General features: G+C 44.1%; 1 long non-coding RNA gene and 1 pseudogene across 1 annotated transcript; both read left to right on the top strand.

Moving 5' to 3' along the window:
• The first annotated feature begins 7,411 nt into the window (after positions 1 to 7,411).
• LOC129670589 (60S ribosomal protein L37-like) lies at positions 7,412 to 7,792 on the top strand (annotated as a pseudogene).
• Positions 7,793 to 15,882: 8,090 nt separating this feature from the next.
• Positions 15,883 to 18,110, top strand: LOC129670505 (uncharacterized). The gene is made up of 3 exons (XR_008719226.1): positions 15,883 to 16,070; positions 16,153 to 16,308; positions 18,041 to 18,110. It is a non-coding gene; the product is annotated as an uncharacterized LOC129670505 (long non-coding RNA).
• Positions 18,111 to 19,265: the final 1,155 nt, after the last annotated feature.

Raw genomic sequence — 19,265 nt, 5'->3', positions numbered from 1 at the left:
GGACATCTGGGTTGCTTCCAGGTTCTGGCTATTACAAATAAAGCTGCTACAAACATGGTTGAGCAAATGTCCTTGTTATGTACTTGAGCAAATTTTGGGTATATTCCTAGGAGTGGTATAGCTGGATCTTGAGGAAGTGCTATTCATAATTGTCTGAGAAAGCGCCAGATTGATTTCCCACCAGCAATGGAGGAGGGTTCCCCTTTCTCCACAACCTCTCCAGCATGTGTTGTCATTTGAGTTTTTTATTTTAGCCATTTTGTTGGGTGTAAGGTGAAATCTCAGTGTTGTTTTGATTTGTATCTCTCTGATGGCTAAGGATGTTGAACATCTCTGAAACATCAAGTGTTTCTCTGCCATCCTATATTCCTTTACAGAGAATTCTCTGTTTAGCTCCGTACCCCATTTTTTAACTGGATTACTTGATTTATTGCTTTTTAACTTCTTGAGTTCTTTATATATTCTGGATATCAGCCCTCTGTCAGATATAGGGTTGGTGAAGATGAGCTTTTGGTTTTTAAAGGTGTGTTTCAGTTAGTTGACTGGTGTAAGCTTTTGTGGTCAAGTTGCTAAAGACAATGACTATTGTTTTAGATATTTATGGAGGTCATTCTGTTCCAGGTAGCATGTGAAATCATGCTTGTCAATAGGCCATACAAGCAGTGTTTTAAGTGTTTCACTAAATACATCAACAAATGAACATCTCATAATTGGTCTTTTCTCTCTTGTTCTACTTCATTTCCTCCTCTTATGAATCTATTGTGAAGATATGAGTTGGTACTCCTGGAGTATCATCAGTATACTTATGGTTTTAATTCCAGTTTTGATGAGCCTGGACAGGGTGTTCAAGATGCATAGCCCCAATAGAAGTCTCAACATTATCATTATAAGAAGCCCCATTAATGCAGCCAGCCAGGGTCCCCGTGTTGTTCATATGGTACTCCATTGGCTCTCCTTTGTACCTCTAGCCTTAATCCTTTAAAATAACTCTTTGGTGTTCCCTTGTGCTATTTTTGACTGATTAGTATAGTATAGACCTGGCTGTCTTAAACTTGTTGGATGCCTATGCACAGGGCCATTCCTAGCAGGACTGATAAAAGTACAGGAATCTTCTCATATCTTTTGCTTTTCTTTTTTGTTTGTTTGGTATGTTTGTTTTTCAAGACAAGGTTTCTCTGTGTAGCCCAGGCTGTCCTGGAACTCAACTGTAGACCAGGGTAGCCTCGAACTCACAGAGATCCATTCTGCATCTACCTCACAAGTGCTGGCATTAATGGCATACTCCACCACTGCTGTTTTGACTGGTTTGGCTCAGCCCTTTTCATTTCTCACACATTAGCTTCTTCTATGACCTGAGAAGGTGGCCCATGTACCATTGTGGTTTTAGCCAGGCTTTGCTTATCCATTCCTACTCCAGTATAGGTAACTTGGCATGAACACAGTACATGCAGGATGATGACATAGAGATGGGTCATCCCTCTGTGGTCAGTTTCCATATCATTCCTCACAGTTTCTTCCACAATCTCCCTTTGTCCTCTGGAGACTCTTCCACAGGCTCTCACTACCTGGAGCCCTCCAAAAGGAATCACCACCTGCTGTGTGGGTAGTTCTGTCACTGCATGATGAAATCTGAGTGATGATCCAAGGTTGGCCTGTTCCCAAACAGCAGCACCTGAAGGAGATCAGGCAAAATCCCTCAGGGGGGAGGGGTAGTTAATTATATTGATGGGTGTCTAGGAATTGGAGTTGCCCTGTGACTTAGGGTTTTATTGTTGTGAAGAAACATCATGACCAAGGCAACTCTCATAAAGGAAAACATTTAATTGGGGTTCCCTTAACATTTTCAGAGGTTTAGTCCATTATCATCATGGCAGGAATCATGGCAGCATGTAGGCAGACATGGTGCTGAAGAAGGGGCTGAGAGTTCTACATCTTGGTCCTCAGGCAGCAGAAAGGGACTGGATTTCCATACTGGTTGGAGCTCGAGCATTGAAGACCTCAAAGCCCTGCCTCCACAGTGACACACTTCCTCTACCAAGGCCACACCTCCTCCAATAAGGCAACCCCCTATAGCAAAGCATTCAAACACGTGAACCTGTGGAGGCCAAATCTATTCAAACTGCCACATTCACTTCCTAGTCCCCATAGGCTTGTAGCCATAAACATTTAGTCCAACCTCAAAAGTCCCCAGTCTATAACAGTCTCAACAATGTTTAAAAGTTCAAAGTCTCTTCTGACAGTCATTCAATCTCTTAACTGTAATTCTCGGGGGTGGGGGGAGTGAACAGATCACATACTTCCAATATATCATGGCAGAGGATATAGATTACCATTCCAAAGCATAGGGAAGAGAGCACAGTGAGAAAATTCTGGTCTAAAAGCAAGACCGAAAACCAGCTGGGAAAACTGCAAATTCTGCATCTCCATGTCTGATGTCAAAATACTCTTCAGAGCTCCAGCTCCTTTCAGCTTTGTTGACTGTAACCCATGTCTTTCCACTCCCTGTTAGCAGCTTTTCTCGGCAGGTATCCATGACTCTGTCATCTTTAACCTCTTGGGGTCTCCAAGGCAGTCCAGGCTTACTTTCACAGCTTCTGGAACACAGCTTCCGCTGCTGCTGCTGTTCTTGGTGGACGTCCATGGTACTGGCATATCTAAAATGATGGGGTTTTCTGCAGCAGTTGGGCTGTGCTTTCGCCAATAGCCTCTCGTAAGTCCTCTTTATGGTATCAAGCCTCAACTTCTTCAGTCCCAGGCTTTCAACTGCCACTGAGGCTGCACCTTCACCAATGGCCTCTCCTGGCCTCTCACAGTGGCAGGCCTCAGCTGCTCTCCATGACTGCTTCATGCCTTCAAAACCAGCACCACCTGGGTGACTCTTACATACTACACCGTGACCACACTAAGGCTGAGGAGGACCTGAGCCAGGAGTAAACAGTGTGAGCCAATCCTGCCCAGCCTTTGAAACTGACCAGTTCAAAATGACTTTAACTTAGGGATAATGGAGCTGGAAAGATGACACAGTGGTTAAGAGCACTGTCTATTCTTCCAAAGGATCTGGGTTCAATTCCCAGCACCCACACAGCAACGAACATCTGTCTGTAACACCAGTTCCAGGGATCTGACACCTTTAAACTAATGCTCAGGAGGAGGTCTGTTTCTTGGCAGTGTTGGGGCAGTTTTTAAAGTCTTATTCATTCTCTCAACTGAGTCTGAAGATGTGAGTTTGCACCTTGTATGCAAGTTCCAAGTTAATCCTACTGCCTGGGCCACCTGTTGTACCACCTTACCGACAAAGGCCAGTCCATTCTGATGCTGTAACTCACTGGGACCCCAAAGTGTAGGATAACTTATCTGGACAGAAGGTGGGACACTCCTTGGGCCTTCTCTTTGCAGATAGGAAAAGTTTCTGCCCAAGGTGAAAAATGCACGCCATAACCAGCAAGCATCAGTACCTATGCTGGCTAAATGTCAGTAAAGTCCATTGTTAGATGCGTAAATTCCCAGGACTCCTATTTTTGTGTCAGCATGAGACCTTGGGTCACCGCTTGAGATTGTTCTGAACCCACTGCTGACAGCCTTTTCTACCCTGTGGGTCAGTGTTGGCAACCTTGGGACCACCAAGTATCTTTGCAACATCTCTTGTGGGCACTTTCTTTCTAGGTGGATTGCTAGACTGGAAACTGTCATCTCTGGAATCATTATTTTTTGTCTGTGGTAATCAGCAATCCCTGCTGATTTTCAGTAGCCCCTTCATTTGTTGCTCTTTTTCTGGTTTATATGAGGGCAGCTCGGGGAGCAGTGGAAGTTTAAACGTATCTTCTCGGGGCTAATAGGAGGGACTGCAAGGCCCTGTCTTCATGGAGGGCAGCCTCTTTGGCTGCCTGGTCTCCCACTTGGCTTTCCTAACTCATTCAAATTTGACTCTTTGTGTAGCAGTGCACCAGTGCCACAGTCAGGGCCCAGACAGCTTCTAGGAGCTGAAAGGTTTGGTCTCGGTTTTTATATTTGTTGTTGCCCTCTCAGGTAAAGCAGTTCCTTTCCCTGTGTGTTGTTTGTTGCATTGAGTCTCTAACTGTGAGGGGCTATTTACCAAGTGTGTGTTTCAGCTCCCATCAGTAAAAAGTTCCATATGTGATTTAGGGAGCAGCTCCTCCCTTAATTCTGGCTTTGAAGAGAAAATCTTTTATACCTTTTCTGAAATCATGGAGGAGCTTTCTTTCTTCAGACAAGTAGATGACCAGGTAACAAAGCTGCCATCTTGTTGGGTGAGGGGAGGGCACTGAGAAGGACAGATGCCTTTGGAGGGACAGGATCTTGCGACTGCCTCAGTGCTGTGTGGCACTGGCAATCGGAGCCTATTGGGATCCATGAACATCATGGGCAAAATGTCATCCTCTGGTGAAGCTAATGTGGTGCGCCCTTGGTGTCTTAACACTCTGTTGGCATCCTTTTTAAACTTTTCTTTACACTTCATCTTTTTCTCCCTACTCCACCCCAATCCCTTCTAACACCCCAACATTAGGTAGGATAGAGAAAGGGCTAGTGAGAGAGGGTCCACAGTTCTCTTAGCTGCTTCCTGGTGGTTAGGGTTGTCAGGTTCCTTGGAGTCAGTCCAATCCTTGTTTCAGGAGATCTCCAACTTCTTGCCTCACAATAGCAACCAAGAGCAGCAAGGGGAAGCAGGACCAGCCTTGTTCTTTCCCAGAACTCTTCACACTCTCTGGGCTTGGCATTTACTCTCTCTCCAGAGTCCTCAGATTTAAACTATCTGCAGCTGGCAAACAGCTCCTCTCAGAGACGGCATGAGGCAAATAGTCTGCTGCTGTGGACTGTCTGAATCAGTCCAACATCCCACACCTGGGACCAAACAAAGACATATTTATATCAACACTGTTAATCCCAAGGATTGGAAGAGAAAGACTTCTGACCCAAATTATCATGGCCAAATTAATTAAAGCAATTTTTTTTTAATTGTGTGCGTGGGCTGCTGCCTTCCCCTAAGATGGGGTTCAAGAGGTCAACACTGGACATGGGGAAAATAAGGGCTTTTACAGTTCAGGAAGTAGGGGTTTCCAAATGGGGGATTTGGCAGGCAAGTAGGCACTGTTACAGAAGCAGAACATAAGCATAACAAGTTGGTCATAACAACCTGAAACAAAGGCATGGTTGCAAAGTGGTCATAAAGTAGCCATAACAACAGGTAGTCTAAATAACCTTCTGAGATAAAGGCGTGGTTGCCATTTCCTGGAACAGGCAATAGTTGAGGTTGCAGTTGTTAAGGTTGCAGTAGTTAAGATTGTAGTTAAAGTTGCAGGTGTGGTCTAGCCCAGCCCTTGAGAAACAGAAGTTTAATCATAAACTGGAATGACCCTAGTTTGTCTTTACTGTAGGTGGCTTTTAAGCCTAAGATGGAGGCAGGCTGGTTCATCAGAACCACAGGTTGGGACCCAGTGAGATACCATAGCCACATGGCTACGGGACCATGACAAGCATTTACACACTCATTCACCATCCATTCAAAAGTTATACATTCCCATTTTGAGTTCCTAGTCTGTCTATTTCTAGGGAGACCAATCTACCTTTGGTTATCCCTTCAGACTTTAGATGCAACCCCCTGTGGGGTGATCAAACTCCCTTTCTACCTATCTCCCCTGGGGTTCTTACCTGCTGTGGATATCAAGTCTAGTCTCCTCTTCTACACAAAGACTCTGGTCCTGGTTCTCATGGTTCTCTTGGCCACTGGAAGGGTATTCCGAATCCCACAGGGGGCCATGATGAAGGGTATCTCCATGGGAGAGGGGGCCTCCAGAAACATTGCAGACATCTCTCTGGAAGCTCTCCAGCACCAATGGGAACAGAAGAGAGGAGATGTGTTCACCAATGGCTGAAGCCTTTCGAGAACTACCAAGGTAGAGGAGGGCAGCAGTAGCAGCATCAGCCTCACTCAAAGCAGGAAGTGAAGGTGGGCAAACAACATCTTCCTTTAGACCTCTTTATACCTGGCCTTCAAGTGGTAGGTACTGTACACTCACAGACCATCTTTACTACACCAAAGCAAATCCTTTCTGGAAATGCCTGCACAGACCAGCATGTCCATAAGTAATTGAGATCCCCTCAAGTTAATAACTGAGATTAGCCAGCCAGGCACAGTGGCACAGGCCTGTAATCCCAGCACTCTGGAAGGCAGAGGCAGGCAGATTTCTGTGAGTTTGAAGCTAGCCTGGACTACACAGAGAAACCCTGTCTTGTAAAACTAAAACCAAATAACTAAGATTAGCCATCATGAACTGGACATGGTAGTGAACACATTTTGTCCCAGCAGAGGCAGGCAGATCTCTGTGAATTCCAGGCCAGCCTGGTCTACACAGCGAGTCCAAGACAGCCAGGGCTACGAGAGAAACCCTGTCTCAAAAAAGAAAAAAAGATTAGCCATCATAAGAGCTTTGATTGCGTTTGTTTATTGGCCACACACCTATCCCTCCAATTTCTGTTTGTATGTATCCAAAAGGGCCATTTGGAATAATGTTCACCTAATAATATCATGTCAGTGATGGGTTTTTAAATTTTAAAAAGTTATATTTTATGTGTATGGGTATTTTGCCTGCATGTATGTTTGTGCACCTCATGTGTGCCTGGAGACTAGAGGAGGGCTTCAGGTCACCCTGGAACTGTAGTTACAGATGGTTGTGAGCCAGTGTGGGTGTTGAGAATCAAACCTGGGTCCTCTGGAAGAACAGCCAGTGCTCTTAACCACGGATACATCTTTCCAGCCCCCAGGATGATGGGATTTATTATTTTTTTATTTTATTTTATGTGCATTGGTGTTTTGCCTGCACATATGTCTGTATGAGGGTGTTGTATGTCTGTGTGAGGGTGTTGGACTTTGGAGTTACAGACTATTGTAAACTGCCACGTGGGTGCTGGAAAAGAAACCCCAGTCTTCTGGAAGAAAGTCAGTGCTCTTAACCATTGAGCCATCTTTCCAGCCCTAAGAAAGATGAGATTTTAACTAATATTTATTCTCCTCTTTTTTGGCATCATCAAAATATGTTTTGTTTGCTTTTTGTTAGTTTTTCGAGACAGGGTTGCTCTGTGTAGTCTTGTTCTGTAAAGTGAGTCCAGGACAACCAAGGCTACACGGTGATATCCTGGGAGTGCTGGGATTACAGGTATGTGCCATGGCACCTGGCTGCCATTAAAATGTTTTATCATGAGCATGTAAAAATAAAATCTTAGTCCAGGTAGTGGTGGTGCACACCTTTAGCCCCAGTACGTGGGAGGCAGAGGTAGGTAGATCTCTAGGTTTGAGGCCAGCCTGGTCTACAGAGAGAGTTCCAGGACAGCCAGGGCCACACAGAGAAACCTGTCTCGAAAAAAACAAAAGAGCTCTTCCGGTCTCTCAGGCCTCGGCGGCAGAAGCACGATGACGAAGGGAACGTCATCCTTTGGGAAGCGTCGCAAAAAGACGCACACGTTGTGCCACCGCTGTGGCTCTAAGGCCTACCACCTTCAGAAGTAGACTTGTGGCAAATGTGGCTACCCTGCCAAGCGTAAGAGAAAGTATAACTGGAGTGCCAAGGCTAAGAGGAGAAACTCTACCGGGACTGGTCGAATGAGGCACCTAAAAATTGTCTATCGCAGATTCAGGCATGGATTCCGTGAAGGAACGACACCTAAACCCAAGAGGGCAGCTGTTGCAGCATCCAGTTCATCTTGATGATTTCAATCAGTCATAAAATAAATGCTCTGCTTTCAAAGAAAAAAAAAAAGAAAAAGAAAAGAAAAAAGAACAAAAGAAACAAAAACCCAACAAACCAAACAAACAAACAAAAAAAATTATAGTACTAAAAGTTGTGTAAAAGAGAAGGAAGGGAGGAAGGCAGGAAGTGGGGAGGGGGGAGCAGTAATTGTACTCTGCTTCAGGGTTTGCTACTTGGTAAAGTCTCTGGGAGAACCAAACTGCTGCAAGTCAGAGGGTGTTATTCAGCAGTACCTGAAGTTTATACATGCTCATCCATCAGATCAGACTCCGCCCTGGAGACATGAGATAATATCAACCTATTGTGGCGTCAATCTCGAGGGAGAGAAGGAGAGAAAGAAAGAGAGGGAGAGAGAGGGAGAGAGAGAGAGAGAACATCATTATCAACAGTCACAGATGAAACCTCATTTGCTTCTAGGAAACACTGGATTTTGAATCTCTCATTGACATTAGTAGCCCTAGTGTCCTTATCCATGTTTCCTTCTAACGACAGAAAAAAAAAACAACAAAAAACTGTGATGTTTGCTGGCGTAGGTACTGAGACCGACTGTGGACTCCACCCACAACCCATCCTGTGGTGCTGGAGAATACTGAGTCCTTCATGAATACTAAACACATACATCATGGAGCTAATCCATCAGCCCAGGAACTGTAATCTTTGCCCAGTTAAGGGGCTTTTTTTTTTTTCCTTTTTGACTAGTTGTTTATATAAGTATCCCAACTACATATAATTCATCAACTTTATGTCCTTTCCACTCCCCGAGGAATAAGTTCTTGTCCCCTTGCTAGCAGCATGATAAACTTTATCAATTGTTAAAGATCAGATTGTCTGGAAATTTTGCTTAGCTATAGAATGGTATATGCCTTTCACACCTCTCCATACATACATAGAGAAAGAAACTCAAATAAGCCAGGTGTGGTGGTGTACACCTTTAATCCAGTACATGGGGAGGCAGAGACAGGTGGATCTCTGTGAGTTCTTGATTTGTGTAGCAAGTTCTAGGATGGCCAGGGCTGCTACAAAGAAAAACCTGTCTCAGAAAAAAAAAAAAAAAAAAAAAAAAAAAAAAAAAAAAAAAAGGAAAAGAAAAGAAACTCAAACAAGCAGGATGGGAATGGCACAGACTTGTAAATCTAGCAAAGTTGTAAAGTTGAGGCAGGATGATGACTCCAAATTTGAGTCTAGCCTGGGCTACTAATTATAGCCTTCTTAACATGATTTGTATAAAACAAATGAGAGAGCCAGGAAATCCTGTTTTTCTGCTCATGCCTCTTTCTGGGCAGTTAGTTGTCCTTTCCAGAAATCCACTTAACTAACATTCTTCTCGATCCAGCAGAGGGCAGGACAGCCACACTAAAACCACTGCTGTGAACCCGGCCTCCAGATGTCTTAATGTTAGAAAGGAAAGATGAATCAAAGTTGACCTAGGCCAGCTCGTCCTAACATGAGGCCAAGTCTAGAGAAAAGTCATCACACAGTTCTACCAGCTCATGGCAGAACGTGACTTTCTCCTGCTTTTACTGTTGTTTTCCCAGCCCATGGCTGGAACCCTTGACAAAGGACCCTCGTCTATTTCAAAATGTCCATGGATAAAAGCTATCTACTTTAACTTGATACAAAAATACGCTTTCCTGTAATTCTCAAAGGACAGGCCTGTTCCCTTCAGAAGTTCCATGGTGTCCTGATTCCAGAGGGAAATGGGGAAAGTTTCTCCTCACAGATCAGTTTTTATCAAGGCAAAGCCTTTTCCCAGAAGTCTCTCTCTCACACATACTCCTCGTTTCTGCTGATCCACAGGCCAAGGCCAGGCTTTTTGTCGAGTTGAGGACATCACTGGCAAAGGGAATGGAACTACTGTGTTTGACTAGGCCACATGGCTATGCCCCCTGAGGACCGCTTTCCTAAGCATCTCCACACAGCTGATCATCTGGCAAGGAGCAGCCAGAGCCTGTGGATTGTCGAACTGGTCTGTCCTGTGAGGATGGTAGGGAGCACTGAAGAGCCTCACCTCTGGCCTCAGAAGGAGAGAGGAGGAACTAAAAAGCCCTGTTCCACTCTCACTGCGGGGGACACTGAGCTCATAGAAAACCAGTGCAGCTGTAGGACCTGGTTGGGACTTGTTGTTACTGTTCTTTGGTGGGGCACACTTGATATATGAGAATGTTTGGACAAAGGCACATTGGAGTTGGGAGCCTTGAACCCCTCACTGCTAAGGATGCTGATTGCAGGGCCTTGCACATGCTTGCCAGGGTCCTCCACCATCGCTCATCAGCCCCAGGGTGCATCCTTCCTTCTTTCCAGAAATATCCAGATCAGTGGCTGGATATAATGTGTTCACTGTCCTAGTAGTTAAACCCATGGGAGGAGAACAGGATGGCAAGAAGACTCACCCAGAAGACAAGGAAATGGGATTGGCAGGGAAACTGAGGACATGATGCTTGGACAGGACATGCATAGTTCATAAGGACATGCACAGTTCATATGCATGTCTACCAGGTGGTATGAGGCTGAGGGATTGTCTATGTCTTATCTCTGGTCATGCTGCTTTACACCTCATAGTTTCAAACCTCACAGTCGTCCCAACCTGTTGGATGAGTGGTATGGATACCAAACTTAAAAACAGATGAGCTGACCAGCCTCTCACCTTCTGCACTGGCTCACAGTCACAAACCAAGCTCTTTGGTTTTTCAGGCTTTGAAAGCTGAGCAGTTGTGGTAGGGGGCAGGAGGTAGGGACACCAAGGGACTTGGGAACAGGCCCCAAGGTCTAAGGCAGCTTTAGCTGAGAGGAAAGGTGCAGTTGAAGGGGATCAAGCCTGTGAGGGCCATGAGAGGACACACACTACTCTGTGTCCATAGCGACAGGTACAGGGGGAGCCTTGGTGTGTCTCTGCTGACAGGAATGTGGAGCTTACTGAACTCCAGAGAACTTCACTTTCCAGGCCTGGAAGAGCTCCCCTGTTGGCACACCTTTAATCCCAGCACTTGCATGGATCTCTGTGAGTTCTAGGCCAGCCTGGTTTACATTGAGCTTTCCAGGGCAGCCAGAGCTGCATAGTGAGACCTTGTTTCAAAAAACTAAAACAGCTAGGCAAGATGGCTTGCACCTGTAATCCCAGCATTCAGGGAGGCAGAGGCAAGCAGATCGCTGTAAGTTTGAGGCCAGCTTGGACTACAAAGTGAGTTCAGGACAGCAAGGCTACACAGAGAAACTCTGTCTTGAAAAAAAAAAAAAAGCCAACTTACCTATTCTTAGATTTCAGTACCTTCTACCTTTTTCTTTTAGTTCTATTTCTACCCTTTGATGACCCTCTTTCCCATGATCTTATAGGAGGCTTTAAATACCAAAAGAGCCTAACCTCTTGCCTGTGAGCAGCAGCAGAGAGAGAGTGGCCTAGCTAGAAATTCCAGGGTGTGCCATTAGGAGTTCTCAAAATTCCTGAGGATCCAGTGGTGGTGGCACATGCCTGTAATCCCTGCACTTGGGAGGCAGAAGCAGGTGGATACCTGTGAGTTTGAAGCCAACCTTGTCTATAGAGTGAGTTCCAGGGCATCCAGGGATTCAGAGAGAAACCCTGTCTCAAAACAAAAAAATTAAATTTCTGAGGATCAAATGAATTATTACATATAAAACATGTCAACCGTATCTGGCATATCTAGAAGTGTGTGCTGTCCTTTGGTGAGAAGGAAAACCTCTGGAGTTACAGACAAGGATCTACACTTACCAGCACCTGCTGCTCCTCCAGAGGACCCAGCTGTGATTCCCAGCACCTACATGGCAGCTCACACCATCTGTAACCATCCAATTCGAGGGGATCTGACCTCTGAGGGCAGCTATATTCACTTGTACATATCTACATGCGTACACACATAGCACCTCAGGGTTTTATTGCTGCGAAGAGACACCATGACCACAGCAACTCTTATAAAGGAAAACATTTAATTGGGGTTGGCTTTCAGTTCAGAGGTTTAGTCCATTCTCATCATGATGGGAAGCATGATGGCATGCAGGCAGACATGGTGCAGGAGAGGTAGCTGAGAGTTCTGTATCTAGTTCGGCAGGCAGCAGGAAGATCCTGATCCACTAGACATGCCAGAACTTCTGAAACCTCTAAGCTCATCCCTAGGGACACACTTCCTCTAACAAGGCCACACATCTTAATCTTTTCAAATAATGCCAATCCCTATTAGCCTATGAGAGCCATTTTCATTCAAACCACCACACACACCTACACATAATTTAAAAACATAATTTTTATTTTTTTTTTTCAAGACAGGGTTTCTCTGTGTAGCCTTGGCTGTCTTGGACTTGCTTTATAGACCAGGCTGGCCTCAAAATCACAGAAATCCTCCACCTGCCTCTGACTCCTGGAGTGCTAGGAATAAAGGTATGTGCCACCACACCCTGCTGTTTATATTTCTAACATAAAGAGAAAATGAGTATTGTAAGTTAAAACAAGGCCTAAAACTGGCTGGCTCTGGAGTGAGGGAATACCGATCCTATTTCATAAGTTGCTGCTCTCACACATGGCTTGCATCCTATTCATGCATCAGCAGGTAGTGGCTAACTGTGGTCCTCTACTTTGGCCCCTAGAATCACTATGTGTGTCCTATTAGCCAACTCAGACTCTATGACACAAAGCCACAAGAAGGAAGTGGCCAGGATCTTTATTTCTCCAGAAAAGGTAATTGCCACAGGCTGGGACTAAAATACGAGGACTTGCTGGCACTTCTGGTTTCTGGCTTTGCTCTGCACTCCTTTGATCTGGGATCTGAGCAATCACAGTCCACAGGGCCAGGTCACACGGAGCCCCAGCAGCTTCCGGTATTTTCGCTACAGGGATTTATTTCCCAGAGTTGTCTCTTACATGGCATCTTTGGCCTTCCTTCCCCAAATTATTTTCATACAACCTCAAGGAACTCTGGGCACAAAATTAGGTCTCAACTTACACACCCAAAATTCCTCCCTTTCCTTTGGCTAGATGAAGGGGAGAGTCTACCCTTGTTCCTCATACTATCCTGTCCCTAGAACAACACCAAGTCTGTTTCTGCAGTTGCAATGGTAAGTTTTCGGGGGTTGTCTGGCAAGCTCACTGTCAGAAGCAGCGGGGTGCACATAGCCCAAGCCTATGGAGTTCTTTCGCAGCCTTCACACAGATGAATCTGGGTTATTTTGGTTGGATTTTGTTTTATTTTGTTGGATTGTTTTTGTTGGTTGGTTGTTGTGGGTTATTAATATTTACTATTTATCTTTTAGTTAACAACAGTTATTCCTAAACCAGTTATATAACCAAATCACCACACAGAGACTGTGATTTATTTAATTAATTTAGAGTACAATGCTGGGCAATAGTTATTCCATCCTAAACCTCCAAGCCCACGTAGTTTCCTACCCATTATACTTGCTTTTAGTCATATCTTAGGTCTGATCCATCTCTCCATGTGATTCAAAGACCCTCCTGCTGATTCTGCTCCTATTCTCTTGCTTCTTTCTTCTCCCCTCTAGACCAGGATGTCCCACCCTATTCTCTCCATTGCACAGCACTGGCTGGATGTTTAATTGATAATATAGAGAACAATGGTGGTATGTTTACACAAACTTGAGACAGGTGATGCTTAGAATAAGCATCACAATGCAATGCCTAGATTGAAACCAGATAGTGGGATAGAGAAATCCACATTTGAATGAACTGTTAAACTCAGTTCTTGAACCCCAAAAGACCAGGAATATACTCCGCTGTAAATACATGAGGATTTTTTTTTTTAAATTGTATACACGTTTGAACATGGGACGAAAACTTCTTGTGGAAACAGGAGAGGAATGTGGCCCCATGGTCTAGGGAAGCAAGGTTTTTATGGGGCAAAACTACAAGCATGGACTTACATGCTTTGGTATTACATGATTCAGTTAGGGAACTTGACTTCTGAAATGATTGGTCCACTTTAGGCACCAAGACTACAAACAGTTCTGGCCTGGTCCTATGGGCCGGTTTCCTAGCAACTTTATAATTAGTGGGCAGGAAAGAATGCAGTAAGGCTAGTTCTTCCCCTCAGGGCATTAAGGCTAGTTCTAACCCGAAGGTGGCTAGACATGTCTCCACGTAGCTAGCATTTGTTCAGGCTTTTGCTTTAAACTTTAAAACAATACCCACTGATTTTTAAGTCTTTGGTCTCTCAGGAGAAGGGTATATTCCACAAGAATATTATTTCAACAGTTGCTTGATTTGGTTTTTTACCATAGAGATTTTTCAGAATGAGTCAGTATGAAGCAAAGTTGGATTTATTGAAAAGAGATAAAAAAAATTATGAAAGTGTATCCTTAAATCTAAAGTGCAGGCAGAAAAAGAGATGGGGGCACTTAAGTATCTCAATAAGAGCTATATCAGTGTCATGTGGCTTTTTTTCTTTATTTGACACAGGGCCTTATGTATCTCAGGCTGGCCTCAAAATTGCTATGTGACCACAGATGACCTTAAACTAACTCCTCATCCTCCTGCCTTCACCTCCTAGGAATTACAGATATGCACCACCACACCTAGTTTATGCAGTGGGTGGGACTGAACCCAGGCAAGCAGTCTATCAACTGAGCTATATCCCCAATCCAATTTTATGGCTTTTGAAGTTATATTTCTCAGAGGTTCAAAGATTAGAGAGAGCTTAAAAATTAAATTAGGTACTAAAGAGCCAAAGAGATGGCACAGCTGGTAAAGATGAGTGCCAATAACCCTGACAACTTGAGTTCTATCCTTTTGACTCACATGAGAGAAGAGGCTCTGGAGAGTTGGCCTCTGGCCTCTGAGAGTGCATGCACACATATACATAAATGAATACAATTTTAAGAAAATGTGTAACTACTGGACAGTGGTGGTATACTCCATTAATCCCAGCACTCCATAGGCATAGGCAGGAGGATCAGGCTAGCCTGATCTACAGAGTGAGTACCAGAATAGCCAGGGCTACACAGATTCACTGTGTTAAACAACCAAGAAAAGAAAATGTTTCATTAAGTTTTAAGATGTGCTAAGAGGAGGGAGCTGAGGAGGAGGTAACAGTGATGATAAAAACCCATTCATGCATTTAGATGTGGCATCTGCAGCCCATTCAGACCTCCCACCTGTAAGACAAACTAGAAACATCACAGACATTATTGCCTACTGTGCACTAAGAACTATCATCTATTACAGAATTTGTCCAGATGAGCTCCTGCTGGGTCCAATGAGCCACTCATAGACAAAGACATTGGTAGAGGAATCTGGCATATTCTTTGAATGATTTGTAGAATATGACACCTGTATGGCATCCAGCTTTTCCATGATTCCAAAAGCTTTATGTGTACATAAAAATAAAAAATTACAAGATAAAATGCAGCATGGTAGCTCTCAATTATAATGCCAAAATTTGAGAAATTGATAGAAGGATTGATTACAGCAAGCTTAAGGCTAGCCTATTCTACACTCTGAGCCCCTGTCTCTAAACAACACTAAACAAACAAAATAAACAAACAGAGCTGGAGTGTGGAGAGATGGCTCAGCTGTTAAAAGAAAAAGCACTGACAGCTCTTTCAGAAGTTTGATTCCCACCATCCACACAGTGACTCTAAATATAGTCCTCAGGGATCCTCTTCCAGCCTCCATAGGCACCAGTCACCAACACACACACAATGCACAGACATGCATGCAGTCAGAACACTCATACATAGAAAATAAATACATCTTTTGTTTGTTTATTTGGGTTTTGTTTTGAGACAGGGTCTCATTAAGTAGTTGTGGCTTTCTTGGAACTCATTGTGTAGACCAGGCTAGCCTCTAACACAAAGAAATCTGCCTGCCTCTGCCTCCCAAGTGCTGGAATTAAAGGCATGCACCATTATGTCTAGCATAAACAAATATTTAAAACAAACAAAAACGAAAACAGAAAGAAAAGGAAGAGCTCTTTTGATTGTGTTTCTTATCCTGGAGAATTCCCTTTTGTGGGTGGAATTGTAAGGTGGCCTCTGCATTGTTCTGGCATAGGGATAAGAGAGGAATGCCTTCTAAGCAAACTGTTCATTTGTTGTTCTCAGACTTTCAGATACTTAAGGAAAATGAGCATTGTCTCCATGAAGGCAACTGTTCCTGACCTTTACTGAAGTTCTTGACTCTCCACATTGAAGTGTAAACAAGGTCATAGAGTAAAGGACTCCTTTCCCTAGCTGATATCCTCCTTAAATATCCCTACTTTTTAAATCCTGCCTCATCACAATTACACTTTATTCCTGTGCCCATCCAACCACACCCAGGAATGGTTCATGGAAACCACATTTCACCAGGTATTTCTTATCCCAAGTATTTAAATGGCCCAGGGGCAGACACTGACTCAAGGTAACCTGACTGGATTTTCTGTGACAACAGAGGCTGGAGAAATGGCTCGGCAGTCTAGCAGACTATTGTTCTTGCTCAAGAGTGGGGTTCAGTTCCCAGCACCCATGTGGTGGCTCACAACCACCCTAACTCCAGTTCCAGAGGATCTGAACCCTCTTCGGACCTCTGAAGACACCAGGCATGCAGGTAGGTGGTGCACATTCATAAACATAAAATAGAATAATTTTTTTATTAAAAAGGAATAACAAAATATTCTGTTTCTAGCCCGCTTGAAAGGCGGAGATGTGAGATTTTGCTCTTATTTTGTTTTTAAAGATTTACTTATTATGTATAAAGTATTCTGACTGCCTGTACACCTGTAGGCCAGAAGAGGCACCAGATCTCATCTTAGATGGTTAGGAGCCAAATGTGTCTGTTGGGAATTGAAGTCAGGACCTTTGAAAGAGCAGCCAGTGCTCTTAACCTCTGAGCCATCTCTCCAGCACGGAGACTTCACATTCTGTAACATGACTGGGAAGTAGAGTGAAGCTGCAGCAAGATAAGACTCACTGTATAGAGCAAGGGACTAAATCAGAGTTACCAAAACACTTCCTGGACTTCTGGTTGCTCTTCTTCCTCATTAAGACGTGGTAGGAGGAAATATTAATATCCTATTTTACAGATGTGGAAAGTGAGACAGAAGAGACAGGTTGTCTAAATGGCAGCAGATGATCTAGCTAATCCTAAAAATGGTACAACTTTAGGTACCCTAGTTGTATAAGCTAGTTTTGGAGGTCTGAGGATGTAGCATAGTGATAGATATAACACTACTAGTCAGGTTTGCACAAAGCCTGGGTTCAATCCACATGCTTCCTCTCTATTATAACTAATTATAAGAATGAATTTGGTTTGAGTTTTTTGTTTGTTTGTTTGTTTGTTTAATTAAGAAAGGGCTGACTAGCCGGTGGCACATGCCTTTAATCACAGCACTTGGGAGGCAGAGGCAGGTATAATTCTGAGTTTGAGGCCAGCCTGGTCTACAGAGATAGTTCTAGGTCAGCCGGGGCTACACAGAGGAACCCTATCTCTAAAAACACTGCAGGGGTGGGGGTGCGGTCTGAGGTTGATTGTGTGTGTATATGGCTACATGCTGGGTACTGAACTCAAGGCTTACTTGTGTGCTAGGTAAGTGTTCTACCATTGAGCTGTATCCCTGTTCCCCATGGCTCATCTCCTCCTCCTGTATCTAGCCTTGGATGTGAGGAAAGATAACACTGAACATCAGGTGTGCAGTGGCTACAGACAGATTTGGAGGGGGATGGGGCAGGGAATGGAGAAAGTTCCCACCCTTTAACCCCATGGCTTTATCTGTGAGGCAGTTCAAAGCAAGATTTGGGGATGAGGAAAGATGCTGGGTTGGAAAAATGAATTGCTGTAAACAAGGGAGGAGAAGCAGCTTGCATTAAGTCAAGGAATCGCCCAGCAGTGGCTACAGGTGATCCATTAGGCATACCTGTATTTAGAAGGAACAGGTTGGGACATTAAGGGAACCCAGGAGGCCCTGTCAGCTATAAGGGATTGGAGGTCTCAGTGAGGTGGAAGATGGGTTTGATGAGACTCAGAGTATGAGAGAACTGATGTGTATTTTAACCTAAAACATTGGATTCTGAGATTAAGGTGGAGCCATTCTTAACCAGTAGTTGAGATTGAAGAGAGCATCTAAAGTGAAGGGGAAGCACTAGGCTGGAGGAAATTATGGACATGAAGGGCAATTACACACAAGCATGGAAGCACAGAAACCAACACGTGGGCTACTCCCAGAAAGAACAGAGACAGGCAGATTCACACAGGCCCACAGCACAGGATGACATTCATAAATCCTCGGACAGGATGAAGTACACAATAGAACTTACCTATTATACCGCTTTTGTCTTTTCAGAATTCGTCTTCCAGCTCTAATGCTACTCTTGGGCTCCCAGTCATAGGAAACAGCCTTCCCTTAGCCCAAGCACAACAAGACAGCTAGTGGCCTGGACAGAGCAATCTTGGACAACCAATCTTGGACAATCTTGGAAGCCTCCACCTTCCTCTACCCAATCATATTTTAGCTCAACAAGGCACCCTTACCCCACAAAGCAGTCTGCCGGACAGAGGGTCAAGGGTAAGAGTGGAAGTAAAGGTTAATAAAGCTTCTTAGGAGCTGGAGAGATGACTCCAGGGGTAAGAGCACTTACTGATCATGCAGAAGACCAGGGATCCGGTTCCTAGCATCTACATGGCCCATAAATGTCTGTAACTCCAGTTCTCAGAGGCTCAAAATGCACCCACATATATGCAGACAAAACACTCGTACCCAAAGATAAAAATAATAATTTTCAGCCAGTGGAAGTTGGTGATGGGCAATGGGTGTTGCTAAGAGGCAAGGGAGCATGCTTAAATTCCCATTTTAAAGCTCCTAACTCAGAGAGTAGTACCTGACACCCAATAAATATGGAAGCTTAATGTGGAAGGGGCTGGACCCTAGTGGCCCTAGGGGTAGGAAATTCAAGCAGGAACATCTGATAAGGTAAGAGGTAGGGGCTTGCTCTAGGATCAACATGCTATAGGAATGAAAAGAGAAAGCAGGGAAGTATTAAGAATGTGATAAGAAAAGCTGGCTAGTGTGAGTTCATGGACTCTCACTGATGATAATTAAAGGACCTACTGTGAGGCAGACATAGAAAGCTGAGGAAAAATGCAGCTATTACGGAGATGGAAAATGCCCAACAATGTATAGAAATGAACTGGAACCTTTCCCTCTTGAAACTCTCCCTGGATCTCACCACCCCATTTCACATTTCCAACCCCATCTCTGCTTTCTTTCATCGTCAAACTTTTGGAGTCCTTAAGTACTATTTTCTTTTTCTTTACCCTCTAATCACTCTACCCATATAGGACTTTCATCTCCATATCCCAGAGCCTTGTCATGTCAAGGCCATTGATGACTTCTATGCTAGCAAAACCAATCAGCACAGTAAATCCTCAACTACAGAAAGGTGAGCCTCAGAAGATTAAGGAGAGTTTACTTTCTTACAGCTTGGCTCAATGAAGACAATTGGAGAATATAAAAATATCTACCCAAAGGCATAGAAAAATAAAGGAGTGGATATTATGATTCCTTTTTT

The sequence above is a fragment of the Psammomys obesus genome, unplaced genomic scaffold, assembly GCF_907164565.1.
Source record: "Psammomys obesus unplaced genomic scaffold, mPsaObe1.curated_primary_1811, whole genome shotgun sequence".
In the NCBI taxonomy this organism is placed as follows: domain Eukaryota; kingdom Metazoa; phylum Chordata; class Mammalia; order Rodentia; family Muridae; genus Psammomys; species Psammomys obesus.
This window is presented reverse-complemented; position numbering and strand designations above follow the sequence as displayed.